A 21,624-nucleotide genomic window follows, 5' to 3' on the forward strand; every position below is an offset into this window, starting at 1 on the left:
GGGTCGGGAACCTTTTTAACGAAGAGAGCCATAAACAATTCATATTTTCTAATGTTATTCCTTGAGAGCCATACTCCGAATTTAAAAGTCAAAATACATGTAAATGGGTGTCTTTTATTTTAGTAATTTCACCACTTTTAAAGTGGAAAAAATAGAATACTTTTGACAACATTCTTATGCAGTTGCTAATCAATGAGAGTATGCATTCTAGCAGATTCTAATGTAAAAAAAGAAGACTAAAGCAGCACTGGACGTAGTATCTCAGTTCTGTCACCAGCGAGTTCCATATTTTAGCTCACAGGTTAGCGAAGAGCCAGATGCACCCATCGAAAGAGCCACATGTGGCTCCCGAGCCATAGGTTCCCTACCCCTGTGCTAACCACTCAAGCCGCCGGGCCGTGATACAAACAATTCAACACGATATACGTACTTTATTATTTTATTAATTTATTCATCATCCATATCGCACAGCTAACTTCGGAGCAAGACGAGACACGAGACTGGTCAGCCGTAGAGTACACAGAGAGAAAGATGACCATCCGCACTCACAATTGTAGCCCCACCGAGTGGTAAGTAAGGCCTTTATTTGTTTAAAAAAAATCACCATGTATAGTAAAGAAACTTACCAAGTATACAGTAATACCTCGATTATCGCATCTTCACTTATCGCGAATTCACTACGTCATAAAAAAATGACCATGTAAAGTAAGGCTTTTTTCATTAAAAAAATGACCATGGATAGTAAGGCTTTTTTCTTTAAAAATTACCATGAATCGTACTTTTTTTTTAAATCGACCACATATAGTGAGGGTTTTTGTTCATCAAAAAAGACCATGTATAGTAAGGCTTTATTCATGAAAATAATGACCCTGTATAGTAAGGCTTTTTTTCATTAAAAAAAGACCATGAATAGTAAGGCTTGTTTTTCGTAAAAATCGACCATGTATAGTAAGACTTTTATTTTAAAAAATGACATAGTATAGTAAGGCTTTTTTTTGTACAAAACGACATAGTATAGTAAGGCTTTTCGTTAAAAAACGACCTAGTATAATAAGGCTTTTTTTTCGTAAAAAAAAAAATAGTATAGTAAGGCTTTTTTCGTAAGAAACGACATAGTATATTTAGGCTTTTTTTCTTAAAAAACGACATAGTATAGTAAGGCTTTTTTTCGTAAAGAACTACACAGTATAGTAAGCCTTTTTATTTAAAAAACGACATAGTATATTAAGGCTTTTTTATTTTAAAAAACGACATAGTATAGTAAGGCTTTTTTCGTTAAAAAAACGACAGAGTAAAGTAAGGCTTTTTCCGTAAAAAAACGACATAGTATAGTAAGGCTTTTTTTTAAAAATGACATAGTATAGTAAGGCTTTTTTTGTAAAAAAAAAAAGACATAGTATAGTAAGGCTTTTTTCGTTAAAATCGACATAATATAGTAAGGCTTTTTTCTAAAAAAACGACATAGTATAGTAAGGTTTTTTTTTTCTTAAAAAACGAAATAGTATAGTAAGGCTTTTTTCGTAAAAAAACAACATAGTATAGTAAGGCTTTTTTCGTTAAAAGCGACATAGTATAGTAAGGCTTTTCGTAAAAAAACGACATAGTATAGTAAGGCTTTCTTCTTAAAAAAACGACATAGTATATTAAGGCTTTTTTATTAAAAAAACGACATAGTATAGTGAGGCTTTTTATTTTAAAAAATGACATAGTATATTAAGGCTTTTTTATTTAAAAAACGACATAGTATAGTAAGGCTTTTTTCTCAAAATTAACGACATAGTATAGTAAGGCTTTTTTCGTAAGAAACGACATAGTATAGTAAGGCTTTTTTTCGTAAGAAATGACATGGTATAGTAAGGCTTTCTTCTTAAAAAACGACATAGTATAGTAAGGCTTTTTTTCTTAAAAAACGACATAGTATAGTAAGGCTTTTTTCGTTATAAATGACATAGTATAGTAAGGCTTTTTTTCGTAAAAAGAAAAAGGAAAGTAAGGCTTTTTCCGTAAAAAACGACATAGTATAGTAAGGCTTTTTTTTTTTTTAAATGACATAGTATAGTAGGGCTTTTATCGTAAAAAAAAACGACTTAGTATAGTAAGGCTTTTTTTCGTAAAAAACAAGAGTAAAGTAAGGCTTTTTCCATAAAAAACGACATAGTATAGTAAGGCTTTTTAAAAAAAAAATGACATAGTATAGTAAGGCTTTTTTCGTACAAAAGGACATAGTATAGTAAGGCTTTTTTCATAAAAAAAGACATAGTATAGTAAGGATTTTTTCTTAAAAAACGACATAGTATTGTAAGGCTTTTTTTCTTAAAAAACGACATAGTATAGTAAGGCTTTTTTCGTAAGAAACGACATAGTATAGTAAGGCTTTTTTTCGTAAGAAATGACATGGTATAGTAAGGCTTTCTTCTTAAAAAACGACATAGTATAGTAAGGCTTTTTTTCTTAAAAAACGACATAGTATAGTAAGGCTTTTTTCGTTATAAATGACATAGTATAGTAAGGCTTTTTTTCGTAAAAAGAAAGAGGAAAGTAAGGCTTTTTCCGTAAAAAACGACATAGTATAGTAAGGCTTTTTTTTTTAAAAATGACATAGTATAGTAAGGCTTTTTTCGTACAAAAGGACATAGTATAGTAAGGCTTTTTTCATAAAAAAACGATATAGTATAGTAAGGCTTTTTTCTTAAAAAACGACATAGTATAGTAAGGCTTTTTTTCTTAAAAAACGAAATAGTATAGTAAGGCTTTTTTCTGTAAAAAAAACCGACAGTATAGTAAGCCTTTTTTCGTAAAAAATGACATAGTATAGTAAGGCTTTTTTCTTACAAAAGGACATAGTATAGTAAAGCTTTTTTCATAAAAAAACGACATAGTATAGTAAGGCTTTTTTCGTAAAAAAAAAACGACATAGTATAGTAAGGCTTTTTTGGTTAAAAGCGACATAGAATAGTAAGGCTTTTTTTCTTAAAAATGAAATAGTATAGTAAAGCTTTTTTCGTAAAAAAAATGACATAGTATAGTAAGGCTTTTTTCTCAAAAAACGACATAGTATAGTAAGGCTTTTTTCGTTAAAAGCGACATAGTATAGTAAGGCTTTTCGTAAAAAAACGACATAGTATAGTAAGCCTTTTTATTAAAAAAACGACATAGTATATTAAGGCTTTTTTATTTAAAAAACGACATAGTATAGTAAGGCTTTTTATTTAAAAAAATGACATAGTATATTAAGTCTTTTTTATTTAAAAAACGACATAGTATAGTAAGGCTTTTTTCTCAAAATTAACGACATTGTATAGTAAGGCTTTTTCGTAAGAAACAACATTGTATAGTAAGGCTTTCTTCCTAAAAAAACAACATAGTATATTAAGGCTTTCTTCTTAAAAAACGACATAGTATAGTAAGGCTTTTTTCGTAAAAAATGACATAGTATAGTAGGGCTTTTATCGTAAAAAAAACGACTTAGTATAGTAAGGCTTTTTTTTCGTAAAAAACAAGAGTAAAGTAAGGCTTTTTCCATAAAAAACGACATAGTATAGTAAGGCTTTTTAAAAAAAAAATGACATAGTATAGTAAGGCTTTTTTCGTACAAAAGGACATAGTATAGTAAGGCTTTTTTCATAAAAAAAGACATAGCATAGTAAGGCTTTTTTCTTAACAAACGACATAGTATAGTAAGGCTTTTTTCTTAAAAAACGACATAGTATAGTAAGGCTTTTTTTCTTAAAAAACGAAATAGTATAGTAAGGCTTTTTCTGTAAAAAAAAAACGACATAGTGTCGTAAGGCTTTTTTCGTAAAAAAATGACATAGTATACTAAGGCTTTTTTCTCAAAAAACGACATAGTATAGTAAGGCTTTTTTCGTTAAAATCGACATAGTAAAGTAAGGCTTTTTTCGTTAAAATCGACATATAGTAAGGCTTTTTTTTTTTAAAAAGACATAGTATAGTAAGGTTTTTTTTTCTTAAAAAACGAAATAGTATAGTAAGGCTTTTGTCGTAAAAAACGACATAGTATAGTAAGGCTTTTTTCGTTAAAAACGACATAGTATAGTAAGGCTTTTCGTAAAAAAACGACATAGTATAGTAAGGCTTTTTTTCTTAAAAACGAAATAGTATAGTAAGGCTTTTTTCGTAAATTAACGACATAGTATAGTAAGGCTTTTGTCGTAAAAAACGACATAGTATAGTAAGGCTTTTTTCGTTAAAATTGACATAGTATAGTAAGGCTTTTCGTAAAAAAACGACATAGTAGAGTAAGCATTTTTATTAAAAAAACGACATAGAATATTAAGGCTTTTTTATTTAAAAAACGACATAGTATTGTAAGGCTTTTTTCTCAAAATTAACGACATAGTATAGTAAGGCTTTTTTCGTAAGAAACGACATAGTATTGTAAGGCTTTTTTCGTAAAAAACGACATAGTATAGTAAGGCTTTCTTCTTAAAAAAACGACATAGTATAGTAAGGCTTTCTTCTTGAAAAACGACATAGTATAGTAAGGCTTTCTTCTTAAAAAACGACATGATATAGTAAGGCTTTTTTCGTTAAAAACGAAATAGTGTAGTAAGGCTTTTTTCATAAAAAAACGACATAGTATAGTAAGGCTTTTTTCATAAAAAACGACATAGTATAGTAAGGCTTTTTTCTTAAAAAACGACATAGTATAGTAAGGCTTTTTTCTTAAAAAACGACATAGTATAGTAAGGCTTTTTCTGTAAAAAAAAACGACATAGTATAGTAAGGCTTTTTTTCTTAAAAAACGACATAGTATAGTAAGGCTTTTTTCGTAAAAAACGACATAGTATAGTAAGGCTTTTTTCTTACAAAATTACATAGTATAGTAAGGCTTTTTTCGTAAAAAAACGACATAGTATAGTAAGGCTTTTTTCGTAAAAAAACGACATAGTATAGTAAGGCTTTTTTCGTTAAAAGCGACATAGTATAGTAAGGCTTTTTTTCTTAAAAACGAAATAGTATAGTAAGGCTTTTTTCGTAAAAAAACGACATAGTATAGTAAGGCTTTTTTCGTAAAAACCGACATAGTATAGTAAAAAACGACATAGTATAGTAAGGCTTTCTTCTTAAAAAAAAACGACATAGTATAGTAAGGCTTTCTTCTTAAAAAACGACATAATATAGTAAGGCTTTTTTTGTAAAAATCAAGAGTAAAGTAAGGCTTTTTTCGTTAAAAGCGACATAGTGTAGTAAGGCTTTTTTTCTTAAAAACGAAATAGTATAGTAAGGCTTTTTTCATAAAAAAAACGACAGTATAGTAAGGCTTTTTTCGTAAAAAAATGACATAGTATAGTGAGGCTTTTTTCGTAAAAAAACGACATAGTATAGTAAGGCTTTTTTCGTAAAAAATGACATAGTATAGTAAGGCTTTTTTCTTAAAAAAAGAAATAGTATAGTAAGGCTTTTTCTGTAAAAAAAACGACAGTATAGTTGGCCTTTTTCGTAAAAAATGACATAGTATAGTAAGGCTTTTTTTCTTAAAAAACGACATAGTATAGTAAGGCTTTTTTCTTAAAAAATGACATAGTATAGTAAGGCTTTTTTCGTAAAAAACGACATAGTATAGTAAGGCTTTCTTCTTAAAAAAACGACATAGTATAGTAAGGCTTTCTTCTTAAAAAACGACATAGTATAGTAAGCCTTTTTATAAAAAAAAGACATAGTATATTAAGGCTTTTTTATTAAAAAAACGACATAGTATAGTAAGGCTTTCTTTTTAACAAACGACATAGTATAGTAAGGCTTTCTTCTTAAAAAACGACATAGTATAGTAAGGCTTTTTTCGTAAAAAACGACGTAGTATAGTAAGGCTTTTTTTCGTAAAAAACAAGAGTAAAGTAAGGCTTTTTCCGTTAAAAATCGACATAGTATAGTAAGGCTTTTTTTTTAAAAAAATGACATAGTATAGTAAGGCTTTTTTCGTACAAAAGGACATAGTATAGTAAGGCTTTTTTCGTAAAAAAAACGACATAGTATAGTAAGGCTTTTTTCGTAAAAAACGACATATTATAGTAAGGCTTTTTCTGTAAAAAAAAACGACATAGTATAGTAAGGCTTTTTTTCTTAAAAAACGACATAGTATAGTAAGGCTTTTTTCGCAAAAAACGACATAGTATAGTAAGGCTTTTTTCTTACAAAATTACATAGTATAGTAAGGCTTTTTTCGTAAAAAAAACGACATAGTATAGTAAGGCTTTTTTCGTTAAAAAACGACATAGTATAGTAAGGCTTTTTTCGTAAAAACCGACATAGTATAGTAAAAAACGACATAGTATAGTAAGGCTTTTTTCTTAAAAAAAGAAATAGTATAGTAAGGCTTTTTCTGTAAAAAAAAACGACATAGTATAGTTGGCCCTTTTCGTAAAAAATGACATAGTATAGTAAGGCTTTTTTTCTTAAAAAACGACATAGTATAGTAAGGCTTTTTTCTTAAAAAATGACATAGTATAGTAAGGCTTTTTTCGTAAAAAACGACATAGTATAGTAAGGCTTTCTTCTTAAAAAAACGACATAGTATAGTAAGGCTTTCTTCTTAAAAAACGACATAGTATAGTAAGCCTTTTTATAAAAAAAACGACATAGTATATTAAGGCTTTTTTATTAAAAAAACGACATAGTATAGTAAGGCTTTTTTCGTAAAAAACGACATATTATAGTAAGGCTTTTTCTGTAAAAAAAAACGACATAGTATAGTAAGGCTTTTTTTCTTAAAAAACGACATAGTATAGTAAGGCTTTTTTCGTAAAAAACGACATAGTATAGTAAGGCTTTTTTCTTACAAAATTACATAGTATAGTAAGGCTTTTTTCGTAAAAAAAACGACATAGTATAGTAAGGCTTTTTTCGTTAAAAAACGACATAGTATAGTAAGGCTTTTTTCGTAAAAACCGACATAGTATAGTAAAAAACGACATAGTATAGTAAGGCTTTTTTCTTAAAAAAAGAAATAGTATAGTAAGGCTTTTTCTGTAAAAAAAAACGACATAGTATAGTTGGCCCTTTTCGTAAAAAATGACATAGTATAGTAAGGCTTTTTTTCTTAAAAAACGACATAGTATAGTAAGGCTTTTTTCTTAAAAAATGACATAGTATAGTAAGGCTTTTTTCGTAAAAAACGACATAGTATAGTAAGGCTTTCTTCTTAAAAAAACAACATAGTATAGTAAGGCTTTCTTCTTAAAAAACGACATAGTATAGTAAGCCTTTTTATAAAAAAAACGACATAGTATATTAAGGCTTTTTTATTAAAAAAACGACATAGTATAGTAAGGCTTTTTATTTAAAAAAATGACATAGTATATTAAGTATTTTTTATTTAAAAAACGACATAGTATAGTAAGGCTTTTTTCGTAAGAAACGACATAGTATAGTAAGGCTTTTTTTCTTAAAAAACGACATAGTATAGTAAGGCTTTTTTCGTAAAAAACGACATAGTATAGTAAGGCTTTCTTCTTAAAAAAACGACAGTATAGTAAGGCTTTCTTCTTAAAAAATGACATAGTATAGTAAGGCTTTTTTTCTTAAAAAACGACATAGTATAGTAAGGCTTTTTTCGTAAAAAAACGAAATAGTATAGTAAGGCTTTCTTCTTAAAAAAACGACATAGTATAGTAAGGCTTTCTTCTTAAAAAACGACATAGTATAGTAAGCCTTTTTATAAAAAAAAGACATAGTATATTAAGGCTTTTTTATTAAAAAAACGACATAGTATAGTAAGGCTTTTTTCGTAAAAAATGACATAGTATAGTAGGGCTTTTATCGTAAAAAAAAAAAACGACTTAGTATAGTAAGGCTTTTTTTTCGTAAAAAAACAAGAGTAAAGTAAGGCTTTTTCCATAAAAAACGACATAGTATAGTAAGGCTTTTTTAAAAAAAAATGACATAGTATAGTAAGGCTTTTTTCGTACAAAAGGACATAGTATAGTAAGGCTTTTTTCATAAAAAAGACATAGTATAGTAAGGCTTTTTTCTTAAAAAACGACATAGTATAGTAAGGCTTTTTTCTTAAAAAACGACATAGTATAGTAAGGCTTTTTTTCTTAAAAAACGAAATAGTATAGTAAGGCTTTTTCTGTAAAAAAAAAAACGACATAGTATAGTAAGGCTTTTTTCGTAAAAAAATGACATAGTATAGTAAGGCTTTTTTCTCAAAAAACGACATAGTATAGTAAGGCTTTTTTCGTTAAAATCGACACAATATAGTAAGGCTTTTTTTTTTTTAAAGACATAGTATAGTAAGGTTTTTTTTTCTTAAAAAACGAAATAGTATAGTAAGGCTTTTGTCGTAAAAAAACGACATAGTATAGTAAGGCTTTTTTCGTTAAAAACGACATAGTATAGTAAGGCTTTTCGTAAAAAAACGACATAGTATAGTAAGCATTTTTATTAAAAAAACGACATAGTATATTAAGGCTTTTTTATTTAAAAAACGACATAGTATTGTAAGGCTTTTTTCTCAAAATTAACGACATAGTATAGTAAGGCTTTTTTCGTAAGAAACGACATAGTATAGTAAGGCCTTTTTCGTAAGAAACGACATAGTATAGTAAGGCTTTTTTTCTTAAAAAACGACATAGTATAGTAAGGCTTTCTTCTTAAAAAAACGACATAGTATAGTAAGGCTTTCTTTTTAACAAACGACATAGTATAGTAAGGCTTTCTTCTTAAAAAACGACATAGTATAGTAAGGCTTTTTTCGTAAAAAACGACGTAGTATAGTAAGGCTTTTTTTCGTAAAAAACAAGAGTAAAGTAAGGCTTTTTCCGTTAAAAATCGACATAGTATAGTAAGGCTTTTTTTTAAAAAAAATGACATAGTATAGTAAGGCTTTTTTCGTACAAAAGGACATAGTATAGTAAGGCTTTTTTCGTAAAAAAAACGACATAGTATAGTAAGGCTTTTTTCGTAAAAAACGACATATTATAGTAAGGCTTTTTCTGTAAAAAAAAACGACATAGTATAGTAAGGCTTTTTTTCTTAAAAAACGACATAGTATAGTAAGGCTTTTTTCGCAAAAAACGACATAGTATAGTAAGGCTTTTTTCTTACAAAATTACATAGTATAGTCAGGCTTTTTTCGTAAAAAAAACGACATAGTATAGTAAGGCTTTTTTCGTTAAAAAACGACATAGTATAGTAAGGCTTTTTTCGTAAAAACCGACATAGTATAGTAAAAAACGACATAGTATAGTAAGGCTTTTTTCTTAAAAAAAGAAATAGTATAGTAAGGCTTTTTCTGTAAAAAAAAACGACATAGTATAGTTGGCCCTTTTCGTAAAAAATGACATAGTATAGTAAGGCTTTTTTTCTTAAAAAACGACATAGTATAGTAAGGCTTTTTTCTTAAAAAATGACATAGTATAGTAAGGCTTTTTTCGTAAAAAACGACATAGTATAGTAAGGCTTTCTTCTTAAAAAAACGACATAGTATAGTAAGGCTTTCTTCTTAAAAAACGACATAGTATAGTAAGCCTTTTTATAAAAAAAACGACATAGTATATTAAGGCTTTTTTATTAAAAAAACGACATAGTATAGTAAGGCTTTTTTCGTAAAAAACGACATATTATAGTAAGGCTTTTTCTGTAAAAAAAAACGACATAGTATAGTAAGGCTTTTTTTCTTAAAAAACGACATAGTATAGTAAGGCTTTTTTCGTAAAAAACGACATAGTATAGTAAGGCTTTTTTCTTACAAAATTACATAGTATAGTAAGGCTTTTTTCGTAAAAAAAACGACATAGTATAGTCAGGCTTTTTTCGTTAAAAAACGACATAGTATAGTAAGGCTTTTTTCGTAAAAACCGACATAGTATAGTAAAAAACGACATAGTATAGTAAGGCTTTTTTCTTAAAAAAAGAAATAGTATAGTAAGGCTTTTTCTGTAAAAAAAAACGACATAGTATAGTTGGCCCTTTTCGTAAAAAATGACATAGTATAGTAAGGCTTTTTTTCTTAAAAAACGACATAGTATAGTAAGGCTTTTTTCTTAAAAAATGACATAGTATAGTAAGGCTTTTTTCGTAAAAAACGACATAGTATAGTAAGGCTTTCTTCTTAAAAAAACGACATAGTATAGTAAGGCTTTCTTCTTAAAAAACGACATAGTATAGTAAGCCTTTTTATAAAAAAAACGACATAGTATATTAAGGCTTTTTTATTAAAAAAACGACATAGTATAGTAAGGCTTTTTATTTAAAAAAATGACATAGTATATTAAGTATTTTTTATTTAAAAAACGACATAGTATAGTAAGGCTTTTTTCGTAAGAAACGACATAGTATAGTAAGGCTTTTTTTCTTAAAAAACGACATAGTATAGTAAGGCTTTTTTCGTAAAAAACGACATAGTATAGTAAGGCTTTCTTCTTAAAAAAACGACAGTATAGTAAGGCTTTCTTCTTAAAAAATGACATAGTATAGTAAGGCTTTTTTTCTTAAAAAACGACATAGTATAGTAAGGCTTTTTTCGTAAAAAAACGAAATAGTATAGTAAGGCTTTCTTCTTAAAAAAACGACATAGTATAGTAAGGCTTTCTTCTTAAAAAACGACATAGTATAGTAAGCCTTTTTATAAAAAAAAGACATAGTATATTAAGGCTTTTTTATTAAAAAAACGACATAGTATAGTAAGGCTTTTTTCGTAAAAAATGACATAGTATAGTAGGGCTTTTATCGTAAAAAAAAAAAACGACTTAGTATAGTAAGGCTTTTTTTTCGTAAAAAAACAAGAGTAAAGTAAGGCTTTTTCCATAAAAAACGACATAGTATAGTAAGGCTTTTTTAAAAAAAAATGACATAGTATAGTAAGGCTTTTTTCGTACAAAAGGACATAGTATAGTAAGGCTTTTTTCATAAAAAAGACATAGTATAGTAAGGCTTTTTTCTTAAAAAACGACATAGTATAGTAAGGCTTTTTTCTTAAAAAACGACATAGTATAGTAAGGCTTTTTTTCTTAAAAAACGAAATAGTATAGTAAGGCTTTTTCTGTAAAAAAAAAACGACATAGTATAGTAAGGCTTTTTTCGTAAAAAAATGACATAGTATAGTAAGGCTTTTTTCTCAAAAAACGACATAGTATAGTAAGGCTTTTTTCGTTAAAATCGACACAATATAGTAAGGCTTTTTTTTTTTTAAAGACATAGTATAGTAAGGTTTTTTTTTCTTAAAAAACGAAATAGTATAGTAAGGCTTTTGTCGTAAAAAAACGACATAGTATAGTAAGGCTTTTTTCGTTAAAAACGACATAGTATAGTAAGGCTTTTCGTAAAAAAACGACATAGTATAGTAAGCATTTTTATTAAAAAAACGACATAGTATATTAAGGCTTTTTTATTTAAAAAACGACATAGTATTGTAAGGCTTTTTTCTCAAAATTAACGACATAGTATAGTAAGGCTTTTTTCGTAAGAAACGACATAGTATAGTAAGGCCTTTTTCGTAAGAAACGACATAGTATAGTAAGGCTTTTTTTCTTAAAAAACGACATAGTATAGTAAGGCTTTCTTCTTAAAAAAACGACATAGTATAGTAAGGCTTTCTTTTTAACAAACGACATAGTATAGTAAGGCTTTCTTCTTAAAAAACGACATAGTATAGTAAGGCTTTTTTCGTAAAAAACGACGTAGTATAGTAAGGCTTTTTTTCGTAAAAAACAAGAGTAAAGTAAGGCTTTTTCCGTTAAAAATCGACATAGTATAGTAAGGCTTTTTTTTAAAAAAAATGACATAGTATAGTAAGGCTTTTTTCGTACAAAAGGACATAGTATAGTAAGGCTTTTTTCGTAAAAAAAACGACATAGTATAGTAAGGCTTTTTTCGTAAAAAACGACATATTATAGTAAGGCTTTTTCTGTAAAAAAAAACGACATAGTATAGTAAGGCTTTTTTTCTTAAAAAACGACATAGTATAGTAAGGCTTTTTTCGCAAAAAACGACATAGTATAGTAAGGCTTTTTTCTTACAAAATTACATAGTATAGTAAGGCTTTTTTCGTAAAAAAAACGACATAGTATAGTAAGGCTTTTTTCGTTAAAAAACGACATAGTATAGTAAGGCTTTTTTCGTAAAAACCGACATAGTATAGTAAAAAACGACATAGTATAGTAAGGCTTTTTTCTTAAAAAAAGAAATAGTATAGTAAGGCTTTTTCTGTAAAAAAAAACGACATAGTATAGTTGGCCCTTTTCGTAAAAAATGACATAGTATAGTAAGGCTTTTTTTCTTAAAAAACGACATAGTATAGTAAGGCTTTTTTCTTAAAAAATGACATAGTATAGTAAGGCTTTTTTCGTAAAAAACGACATAGTATAGTAAGGCTTTCTTCTTAAAAAAACGACATAGTATAGTAAGGCTTTCTTCTTAAAAAACGACATAGTATAGTAAGCCTTTTTATAAAAAAAACGACATAGTATATTAAGGCTTTTTTATTAAAAAAACGACATAGTATAGTAAGGCTTTTTTCGTAAAAAACGACATATTATAGTAAGGCTTTTTCTGTAAAAAAAAACGACATAGTATAGTAAGGCTTTTTTTCTTAAAAAACGACATAGTATAGTAAGGCTTTTTTCGTAAAAAACGACATAGTATAGTAAGGCTTTTTTCTTACAAAATTACATAGTATAGTAAGGCTTTTTTCGTAAAAAAAACGACATAGTATAGTAAGGCTTTTTTCGTTAAAAAACGACATAGTATAGTAAGGCTTTTTTCGTAAAAACCGACATAGTATAGTAAAAAACGACATAGTATAGTAAGGCTTTTTTCTTAAAAAAAGAAATAGTATAGTAAGGCTTTTTCTGTAAAAAAAAACGACATAGTATAGTTGGCCCTTTTCGTAAAAAATGACATAGTATAGTAAGGCTTTTTTTCTTAAAAAACGACATAGTATAGTAAGGCTTTTTTCTTAAAAAATGACATAGTATAGTAAGGCTTTTTTCGTAAAAAACGACATAGTATAGTAAGGCTTTCTTCTTAAAAAAACGACATAGTATAGTAAGGCTTTCTTCTTAAAAAACGACATAGTATAGTAAGCCTTTTTATAAAAAAAACGACATAGTATATTAAGGCTTTTTTATTAAAAAAACGACATAGTATAGTAAGGCTTTTTATTTAAAAAAATGACATAGTATATTAAGTATTTTTTATTTAAAAAACGACATAGTATAGTAAGGCTTTTTTCGTAAGAAACGACATAGTATAGTAAGGCTTTTTTTCTTAAAAAACGACATAGTATAGTAAGGCTTTTTTCGTAAAAAACGACATAGTATAGTAAGGCTTTCTTCTTAAAAAAACGACAGTATAGTAAGGCTTTCTTCTTAAAAAATGACATAGTATAGTAAGGCTTTTTTTCTTAAAAAACGACATAGTATAGTAAGGCTTTTTTCGTAAAAAATGACGTAGTATAGCAGGGCTTTTTTCGTAAAAAAAACGACATAGTATAGTAAGGCTTTTTTTCGTAAAAAACAAGAGTAAAGTAAGGCTTTTTCCGTAAAAAACGACATAGTATAGTAAGGCCTTTTTCGTAAGAAACGACATAGTATAGTAAGGCTTTTTTTCTTAAAAAACGACATAGTATAGTAAGGCTTTTTTCGTAAAAAACGACATAGTATAGTAGGGCTTTTTTCGTTAAAAAAATGACATAGTATAGTAAGGCTTTTTTCGTAAAAAACAAGAGTAAAGTAAGGCTTTTTCCGTAAAAAACGACATAGTATAGTAAGGCTTTTTTTTTTAAATGACATAGTATAGTTAGGCTTTTTTCGTACAAAAGGACATAGTATAGTAAGGCTTTTTTCGTAAAAAAACGACATAGTATAGTAAGGCTTTTTTTCTTCAAAACGAAATAGTATAGTAAGGCTTTTTTCATAAAAAAACGACATAGTATAGTAAGGCTTTTTTCGTAAAAAAATGACATAGTATAGTAAGGCTTTTTTCATAAAAAACGACATAGTTTAGTAAGGCTTTTTTGTTAAAAAAACGACATAGTATAGTAAGGCTTTTTTCTTAAAAAAGGACATAGTATAGTAAGGCTTTTTTCTTAAAAAACGACATAGTATAGTAAGGCTTTTTCTGTAAAAAAACGACATAGTATAGTAAGCCTTTTTTCGTAAAAAATGACAGTATAGTAAGGCTTTTTCTTACAAAAGGACATAGTATAGTAAGGCTTTTTCTGTAAAAAAAACGACATAGTATATTAAGCCTTTTTTCGTAAAAAATGACAGTATAGTAAGGCTTTTTTCTTACAAAACGACATAGTATAGTAAGGCTTTTTTTCTTAAAAAACGAAATAGTATAGTAAGGCTTTTTTCTGTAAAAAAAAACGACATAGTATAGTAAGGCTTTTTTCTTAAAAAACGACATAGTATAGTAAGGTTTTTTTTTCGTAAAAAAACAAGAGTAAAGTAAGGCTTTTTCCGTAAAAAACGACATAGTATAGTAAGGCTTTTTTCGTAAAAAAACGACATAGTATAGTAAGGCTTTTTTCGTTAAAAGCGACATAGTATAGTAAGGCTTATTTCTTAAAAACGAAATAGTATAGTAAGGCTTTTTTCGTAAAAAACGACATGGTATAGTAAGGCTTTTTTCTTACAAAATTACATAGTATAGTAAGGCTTTTTTCGTAAGAAACGACATAGTATAGTAAGGCTTTTTTCGTAAGAAACGACATAGTATAGTAAGGCCTTTTTCGTAAGAAACGACATAGTATAGTAAGGCTTTTTTCGTAAAAAACGACATAGTATAGTAAGGCTTTCTTCTTAAAAAAACGACATAGTATAGTAAGGCTTTCTTCTTAAAAAACGACATAGTATAGTAAGCCTTTTTATTAAAAAACGACATAGTATATTAAGGCTTTTTTTATTAAAAAAACGACATAGTATAGTAAGGCTTTTTATTTAAAAAAATGACATAGTATATTAAGTGTTTTTTATTTAAAAAACGACATAGTATAGTAAGGCTTTTTTTCTCAAAATTAACGACATAGTATAGTAAGGCTTTTTCGTAAGAAACGACATAGTATAGTAAGGCTTTTTTCGTAAGAAACGACATAGTATAGTAAGGCTTTTTTTCTTAAAAAACGACATAGTATAGTAAGGCTTTTTTCGTAAAAAACGACATAGTATAGTAAGGCTTTCTTCTTAAAAAAACGACATAGTATAGTAAGGCTTTTTTTCTTAAAAAACGACATAGTATAGTAAGGCTTTTTTCGTAAAAAATGACATAGTATTGTAGGGCTTTTTTCGTAAAAAAAAAAAACATAGTATAGTAAGGCTTTTTTTTTCTTAAAAAGCAAGAGTAAAGTAAGGCTTTTTCCGTAAAAAACGACATAGTATAATAAGGCCTTTTTCGTAAGAAACGACATAGTATAGTAAGGCTTTTTTCGTAAAAAAACGACATAGTATAGTAAGGCTTTCTTCTTAAAAAAACGACATAGTATAGTAAGCCTTTTTATTAAAAAAACGACATGGTATATTAAGGCTTTTTTATTTTAAAAACGGCATAGTATAGTAAGGCTTTTTATTTTAAAAAATGACATAGTATATTAAGTATTTTTTATTTAAAAAACGACATAGTATAGTAAGGCTTTTTTCGTAAGAAACGACATAGTATAGTAAGGCTTTTTTTCTTAAAAAACGACATAGTATAGTAAGGCTTTTTTCGTAAAAAACGACATAGTATAGTAGGGCTTTTTTCGTTAAAAAAATGACATAGTATAGTAAGGCTTTTTTCGTAAAAAACAAGAGTAAAGTAAGGCTTTTTCCGTAAAAAAACGACATAGTATAGTTAGGCTTTTTTCGTACAAAAGGACATAGTATAGTAAGGCTTTTTTCGTAAAAAAACGACATAGTATAGTAAGGCTTTTTTCGTTAAAAGCGACATAGTATAGTAAGGCTTTTTTTCTTAAAAACGAAATAGTATAGTAAGGCTTTTTTCATAAAAAAACGACATAGTATAGTAAGGCTTTTTTCGTAAAAAAATGACATAGTATAGTAAGGCTTTTTTCTTAAAAAAGGACATAGTATAGTAAGGCTTTTTTTCTTAAAAAATGACATAGTATTGTAGGGCTTTTTTCGTAAAAAAAAAAAACATAGTATAGTAAGGCTTTTTTTTTCTTAAAAAGCAAGAGTAAAGTAAGGCTTTTTCCGTAAAAAACGACATAGTATAATAAGGCCTTTTTCGTAAGAAACGACATAGTATAGTAAGGCTTTTTTCGTAAAAAAACGACATAGTATAGTAAGGCTTTCTTCTTAAAAAAACGACATAGTATAGTAAGCCTTTTTATTAAAAAAACGACATGGTATATTAAGGCTTTTTTATTTTAAAAACGGCATAGTATAGTAAGGCTTTTTATTTTAAAAAATGACATAGTATATTAAGTATTTTTTATTTAAAAAACGACATAGTATAGTAAGGCTTTTTTCGTAAGAAACGACATAGTATAGTAAGGCTTTTTTTCTTAAAAAACGACATAGTATAGTAAGGCTTTTTTCGTAAAAAACGACATAGTATAGTAGGGCTTTTTTCGTTAAAAAAATGACATAGTATAGTAAGGCTTTTTTCGTAAAAAACAAGAGTAAAGTAAGGCTTTTTCCGTAAAAAAACGACATAGTATAGTTAGGCTTTTTTCGTACAAAAGGACATAGTATAGTAAGGCTTTTTTCGTAAAAAAACGACATAGTATAGTAAGGCTTTTTTCGTTAAAAGCGACATAGTATAGTAAGGCTTTTTTTCTTAAAAACGAAATAGTATAGTAAGGCTTTTTTCATAAAAAAACGACATAGTATAGTAAGGCTTTTTTCGTAAAAAAATGACATAGTATAGTAAGGCTTTTTTCTTAAAAAAGGACATAGTATAGTAAGGCTTTTTTTCTTAAAAAACGAAATAGTATAGTAAGGCTTTTTCTGTAAAAAAAAACGACATAGTATAGTAAGCCTTTTTTCGTAAAAAATGACAGTATAGTAAGGCTTTTTTCTTACAAAAGGACATAGTATAGTAAGGCTTTTTTTCTTACAAAACGACATAGTATAGTAAGGCTTTTTTTCTTAAAAAACGAAATAGTATAGTAAGGCTTTTTTCTGTAAAAAAAACGACATAGTATAGTAAGGCTTTTTTCTTAAAAAACGACATAGTATAGTAAGGTTTTTTTTCGTAAAAAACAAGAGTAAAGTAAGGCTTTTTCCGTAAAAAACGACATAGTATAGTAAGGCTTTTTTCGTAAAAAAACGACATAGTATAGTAAGGCTTTTTTCGTTAAAAGCGACATGGTATAGTAAGGCTTTTTTTCTTAAAAACGAAATAGTATAGTAAGGCTTTTTTCATTAAAAAATGACATAGTATAGTAAGGCTTTTTTCATAAAAAACGACATAGTATAGTAAGGCTTTTTTCTTAAAAAACAACATAGTATAGTAAGGCTTTTTTCTTAAAAAACGACATAGTATAGTAAGGCTTTTTCTGTAAAAAAAAAACGACATAGTATAGTTGGCCTTTTTTCGTAAAAAATGACATAGTATAGTAAGGCTTTTTTTCTTAAAAAACGACATAGTATAGTAAGGCTTTTTTCGTAAAAAACGACATAGTATAGTAAGGCTTTTTTCTTAAAAAACGAAATAGTATAGTAAGGCTTTTACTGTAAAAAAAACGACATAGTATAGTTGGCCTTTTTTCGTAAAAAATGACATAGTATAGTAAGGCTTTTTTTCTTAAAAAACGACATAGTATAGTAAGGCTTTTTTCGTAAAAAACGACATAGTATAGTAAGGCTTTTTTCTTACAAAATTACATAGTATAGTAAGGCTTTTTTCGTTAAAAAAACGACATAGTATAGTAAGGCTTTTTTCGTAAAAAAACGACATAGTATAGTAAGGCTTTTTTCGTTAAAAGCGACATAGTATAGTAAGGCTTTTTTTCTTAAAAACGAAATAGCATAGTAAGGCTTTTTTCGTAAAAAAAACGACATAGTATAGTAAGGCTTTTTTCGTAAAAAAACGACGTAGTATATTAAGGCTTTTTTATTTAAAAAACGACATAGTATTGTAAGGCTTTTTTCTCAAAATTAACGACATAGTATAGTAAGGCTTTTTTCGTAAGAAACGACATAGTATAGTAAGGCTTTTTTTCTTAAAAAACGACATAGTATAGTAAAAAACGACATAGTATAGTAAGGCTTTCTTCTTAAAAAAAACGACATAGTATAGTAAGGCTTTCTTCTTAAAAAACGACATAGTATAGTAAGGCTTTTTTCGTAAAAATCAAGAGTAAAGTAAGGCTTTTTTCGTTAAAAGCGACATAGTATAGTAAGGCTTTTTTTCTTAAAAACGAAATAGTGTAGTAAGGCTTTTTTCATAAAAAACGACATAGTATAGTAGGGCTTTTTTCGTAAAAAAATGACATAGTATAGTAAGGCTTTTTTCTTAAAAAACGACATAGTAAAGTAAGGCTTTTTTCGTAAAAAACGACATAGTATAGTGAGGCTTTTTTCTTAAAAAACGAAATAGTATAGTAAGGCTTTTTCTGTAAAAAAAACGACATAGTATAGTTGGCCTTTTTCGTAAAAAATGACATAGTATAGTAAGGCTTTTTTTCTTAAAAAACGACATAGTATAGTAAGGCTTTTTTCTTACAAAATTACATAGTATAGTAAGGCTTTTTAGTAAAAAAAAACGACATAGTATAGTAAGGCTTTTTTCGTTAAAAGCGACATAGTATAGTAAGGCTTTTTTTCTTAAAAACGAAATAGTATAGTAAGGCTTTTTTCGTAAAAAACGACATAGTATAGTAAGCCTTTCTATTAAAAAAACCACATAGTATATTAAGGCTTTTTTATTAAAAAAACGACATAGTATAGTAAGGCTTTTTATTTAAAAAAATGACATAGTATATTAAGTCTTTTTTATTTAAAAAACGACATATTATAGTAAGGCTTTTTTCTCAAAATTAACGACATAGTATAGTAAGGCTTTTTTCGTAAGAAACGACATAGTATAGTAAGGCTTTTTTTCTTAAAAAACGACATAGTATAGTAAGGCTTTTTTTGTAAAAAACGACATAGTATAGTAAGGCTTTTTTCTTACAAAATTACTTGGTATAGTAAGGCTTTTTCCGTAAAAAAAAAACGACATAGTATAGTAAGGCTTTTTTCGTAAAAAAACGACATAGTATAGTAAGGCTTTTTTCGTAAAAAAACGACATAGTATATTAAGGCTTTTTTATTTAAAAAACGACATAGTATTTTAAGGCTTTTTTCTCAAAATTAACGACATAGTATATTAAGGCTTTTTTCGTAAGAAACGACATAGTATAGTAAGGCCTTTTTCGTAAGAAACGACATAGTATAGTAAGGCTTTTTTTCTTAAAAAACGACATAGTATAGTAAGGCTTTTTTCGTAAAAAACGACATAGTTTAGTAAGGCTTTCTTCTTAAAAAAACGACATAGTATAGTAAGGCTTTTTTCGTAAAAAACGACATAGTTTAGTAAGGCTTTTTTCGTAAGAAACGACATAGTATAGTAAGGCCTTTTTCGTAAGAAACGACATAGTATAGTAAGGCTTTTTTCGTAAAAAACGACATAGTATAGTAAGGCTTTCTTCTTAAAAAAACGACATAGTATAGTAAGGCTTTCTTCTTAAAAAACGACATAGTATAGTAAGCCTTTTTATTAAAAAACGACATAGTATATTAAGGCTTTTTTTATTAAAAAAACGACATAGTATAGTAAGGCTTTTTATTTAAAAAAATGACATAGTATATTAAGTGTTTTTTATTTAAAAAACGACATAGTATAGTAAGGCTTTTTTTCTCAAAATTAACGACATAGTATAGTAAGGCTTTTTCGTAAGAAACGACATAGTATAGTAAGGCTTTTTTCGTAAGAAACGACATAGTATAGTAAGGCTTTTTTTCTTAAAAAACGACATAGTATAGTAAGGCTTTTTTCGTAAAAAACGACATAGTATAGTAAGGCTTTCTTCTTAAAAAAACGACATAGTATAGTAAGGCTTTTTTTCTTAAAAAACGACATAGTATAGTAAGGCTTTTTTCGTAAAAAATGACATAGTATTGTAGGGCTTTTTTCGTAAAAAAAAAAAACATAGTATAGTAAGGCTTTTTTTTTCTTAAAAAGCAAGAGTAAAGTAAGGCTTTTTCCGTAAAAAACGACATAGTATAATAAGGCCTTTTTCGTAAGAAACGACATAGTATAGTAAGGCTTTTTTCGTAAAAAAACGACATAGTATAGTAAGGCTTTCTTCTTAAAAAAACGACATAGTATAGTAAGCCTTTTTATTAAAAAAACGACATGGTATATTAAGGCTTTTTTATTTTAAAAACGGCATAGTATAGTAAGGCTTTTTATTTTAAAAAATGACATAGTATATTAAGTATTTTTTATTTAAAAAACGACATAGTATAGTAAGGCTTTTTTCGTAAGAAACGACATAGTATAGTAAGGCTTTTTTTCTTAAAAAACGACATAGTATAGTAAGGCTTTTTTCGTAAAAAACGACATAGTATAGTAGGGCTTTTTTCGTTAAAAAAATGACATAGTATAGTAAGGCTTTTTTCGTAAAAAACAAGAGTAAAGTAAGGCTTTTTCCGTAAAAAAACGACATAGTATAGTTAGGCTTTTTTCGTACAAAAGGACATAGTATAGTAAGGCTTTTTTCGTAAAAAAACGACATAGTATAGTAAGGCTTTTTTCGTTAAAAGCGACATAGTATAGTAAGGCTTTTTTTCTTAAAAACGAAATAGTATAGTAAGGCTTTTTTCATAAAAAAACGACATAGTATAGTAAGGCTTTTTTCGTAAAAAAATGACATAGTATAGTAAGGCTTTTTTCTTAAAAAAGGACATAGTATAGTAAGGCTTTTTTTCTTAAAAAACGAAATAGTATAGTAAGGCTTTTTCTGTAAAAAAAAACGACATAGTATAGTAAGCCTTTTTTCGTAAAAAATGACAGTATAGTAAGGCTTTTTTCTTACAAAAGGACATAGTATAGTAAGGCTTTTTTTCTTACAAAACGACATAGTATAGTAAGGCTTTTTTTCTTAAAAAACGAAATAGTATAGTAAGGCTTTTTTCTGTAAAAAAAACGACATAGTATAGTAAGGCTTTTTTCTTAAAAAACGACATAGTATAGTAAGGTTTTTTTTCGTAAAAAACAAGAGTAAAGTAAGGCTTTTTCCGTAAAAAACGACATAGTATAGTAAGGCTTTTTTCGTAAAAAAACGACATAGTATAGTAAGGCTTTTTTCGTTAAAAGCGACATGGTATAGTAAGGCTTTTTTTCTTAAAAACGAAATAGTATAGTAAGGCTTTTTTCATTAAAAAATGACATAGTATAGTAAGGCTTTTTTCATAAAAAACGACATAGTATAGTAAGGCTTTTTTCTTAAAAAACAACATAGTATAGTAAGGCTTTTTTCTTAAAAAACGACATAGTATAGTAAGGCTTTTTCTGTAAAAAAAAAACGACATAGTATAGTTGGCCTTTTTTCGTAAAAAATGACATAGTATAGTAAGGCTTTTTTTCTTAAAAAACGACATAGTATAGTAAGGCTTTTTTCGTAAAAAACGACATAGTATAGTAAGGCTTTTTTCTTAAAAAACGAAATAG

General features: G+C 27.4%; 1 long non-coding RNA gene across 3 annotated transcripts in view; it reads left to right on the forward strand.

Moving 5' to 3' along the window:
* The window catches only part of LOC144064295 (uncharacterized), a 128,059-nt gene that overhangs the window by 98,617 nt on the left and 7,818 nt on the right, over nt 1–21,624 (forward strand). For all 3 annotated transcript variants that reach the window (XR_013296764.1, XR_013296761.1, XR_013296763.1), the window contains exon 9: nt 472–569. This is a non-coding gene — a long non-coding RNA (uncharacterized LOC144064295). The remainder of the gene's footprint in view (nt 1–471; nt 570–21,624) is intronic.

Source organism: Stigmatopora argus, chromosome 2 (genome assembly GCF_051989625.1).
Source record: "Stigmatopora argus isolate UIUO_Sarg chromosome 2, RoL_Sarg_1.0, whole genome shotgun sequence".
In the NCBI taxonomy this organism is placed as follows: Eukaryota; Metazoa; Chordata; class Actinopteri; order Syngnathiformes; family Syngnathidae; genus Stigmatopora; species Stigmatopora argus.